General features: G+C 41.3%; 1 pseudogene; it reads left to right on the plus strand.

Moving 5' to 3' along the window:
• The first annotated feature begins 1,553 nt into the window (after positions 1-1,553).
• On the plus strand, positions 1,554-2,215 carry LOC147581867 (mitochondrial import receptor subunit TOM7 homolog pseudogene; annotated as a pseudogene).
• Positions 2,216-2,892: the final 677 nt, after the last annotated feature.

Here is a 2,892-nt window from a genome sequence, read left to right on the forward strand (position 1 = left end):
TGCCCCTTGACAGTAAATTATTTTTAAAAAGTTTTTTTAAAGTTTTTACAAAAATGTTATTATTTTTGAGAGAGAGAGAGAGAGAGAGAGAGCAAGTGGGGGAGGGGCAGAGAGAGAGGAGACAGAGGATCCAAAGTGACCTCCACACTGACAGCAGCCAGCCCAGTGTGGGGCCAAACTCATGAATGGTGAGATCATGACTTGAGCTGATGTCAGACACTTAACCGACTGAGCCACTCAGGAGCCCTAGACAATAAATTATTAAAAAAAAAAAATCTGAACGTCATTTTCCTTTTCTGTAAATTGAAGGTATTAATAATAATACCTATTTCACAGATAACTGTAAGAAAAGTTTGCTTGATGTATCTAAAGGCAACTTGCATAGGATTTGGCTGAAAGTGCACACTTAACTATTTACTCATCATTAATTTGTTTTCAGATGTGAGTGACTTAATCATAACCACTGCCTTAGAGACCAGAAATCAACAACTCTTATCAGGGCTTAAAATTAGCACTTTGTCATATATTATCCTGACCTGTGACTATTTCTTGAGAACAATTTCTTCAGTTATACTGCAAAGTCTTCCTTGTGAAGTAAAGTACATGAGTTTGGAATCTGAAAAGACAGTGTTCAAATCCTGCTCTGCCACTGAATTTTGTGGGGCATTATACAACTGAGCTACCTTCCATGATGTTCAATTTGGTGACTTGTAAAGTGTAGATAGTGATACCTACCTCACTGGGGTTGCAGGAAGGATGAGATGGGATGGTACTGTTTCCTTAGCGCCATGATGGGTTCCATATGTAGTAGCTAGCAGCCTATGATGGTGTCCACCACATAGCGACTATTGAGTTAACGCATACTTGGGATTAGACACACATTCTAGACCCCCAGGTTTGGTGGCCCGTGCCTGAACTCTTGGGGCAGCTCTGCTTCCACAGGTATTTCTGCAAACTTCTTCTTCTTTTTTTTTTAAGCTTATTTATTTACTTTGAGAGAGAGAGAGAGAGAGAGAGAAAGAGAGAGAGAGAGAGTGCAGGTGGGGAAGGGGCAGAGAGAGGGAGGGAGAGAGAAAATCCCAAGCAGGCTCCATGCTGTCAGCGTGGAGACTGATCCAGGGCATGAACTCACAAATGTGAGATCATGACCTGAGCCGAAATCAAGAGTCAGATACTTAACTCACTGAGCCACCCAGGCACCCCTCCTCAAACTCAGTCTTAAGAATTTCCTTAGACACTTTGTTCTGAATAGTCAGGGTTTCAAGATACTTCTGTGGTTTAATAACTATCCAAAAAGATGTAATATTACTCTAGCTTTTCTTAAACTAAATTCTGTCCCACACTAATAATTACCCTTCTCTGTCATTTCCCTCATATATTGCACATAATTATCTTTTTTTCTCAAGTAAGACTGTTTCCAAAGGGGCTCTGGGGTAGACAGGGGTAGGGGACTTGTGCACCTGACTTCTCCTAAGCTTTTGGTTTAGGAGAAAGCATGAAAGGGTAGCTCTGAAAAGGAGAAGAAAGTGATAAGGTGACACATTTAACGCAATATGCCCTTGTGTGTGGAAGGGGCTGGTGTCCCCAGGTGGAAAAGCAGCACATTTTGGCATCAGCTGGTGGTATTGCCATCCTCTCCTCCATTCACTACATTTCTCTTTTTGTCAACTTTGTTTGACTCAAAAAATATTCGTTGAGCTTGTGTTATATACCAGGCTGTGTGCTGGCTGTGGGGCAAGGCCCACACTCTGCCCCGAAAAGACATAGTATTCTTGGAGAGGTGACTGGCTGTGGACAGAAGGGGATTCCAGTGGGAGGGGCCTGGAGTGAAAATGGGCGTGGTTGGTGGTCAGTGAACACAGCTGTAGTCTGACTGGAGTCCATGGACATGCAGAAAAGGGCGCATGACAGAATAGGTTGGACGGTGGGATGGGACCATATCACATGTTAAGGAGTTGGGACGTTCATAGCACAGATCCCACCAGAAGGGTATCAAAAACCATCTATTGCCGTCCTGCACCATCCCGGCCATTTCAAGAGTGAAGCTGAGCAAAGAGGCCAAAAAGACACTGCAATAGCTCTTCAATGGCATCTTCGAGGGCACCGAGTTCACCATCTGCTGGGCTTCCTCCCTCTTGTGATTTACTTGGACTTTAAGAGGAATACAGATCCTGAAATGCCCGAACCAATTGTTTTGAGCCTACTTTGGGGATAAAGGACTATTTGATCATCTGGATTTGAAAACAATGAATAGGAGCAACATGGAAAGTGTATGCTCCATCAATCAGATGTTCACGGCTTGGATGGCACAGGGATCTTTGCAGCAGCATCTGTGACAGAATGGAACCTCTACTGACTTATTTATGATAGACTTTATCAAAACAAATATTTTCAACAATGAAAAAACAAAATAAAAAAAAAACTACCCAGCTTCCTTGTCTTTAGGATAATCAGGAATTGTCTCCGTTTTAGTAGTGAAGACACTAAGGTTCAGAGATGTTAAATGACTTTTCCAAGGTCACACAGCTCCCATGGGCATGAAGTAGCTTCCATAACCATATCTTTAATAAGGCTCTGTTCTAAAAGGGAGCGTCAATGTGAGTTACAATGAGATTTTCATTACCCAGTTGACCAATAAACTTCATAAATAATGACAACTATAAATATTTTAGTATTTCTTCTAATATATTTGCACTCAGCTCAGGGAAAAATAATCTAAACAGAAACACTATTTAGATTTCATTCATTCATAAACACCCGAGCACAAGGCTAGAATTCTTCAATGAAGAATAAACAGTAGGTTATTTCTCTTCTACTTGTATGCACACTAATAATAGAGTCTTAAAATGAGTTCTGTGGTCCATCAAGGTAATAAAACCTATCTATTTTGAC

This window comes from Puma concolor, chromosome B1 (genome assembly GCF_028749965.1).
Source record: "Puma concolor isolate L17-30 chromosome B1, mPumCon1.1.hap2, whole genome shotgun sequence".
In the NCBI taxonomy this organism is placed as follows: Eukaryota; Metazoa; Chordata; class Mammalia; order Carnivora; family Felidae; genus Puma; species Puma concolor.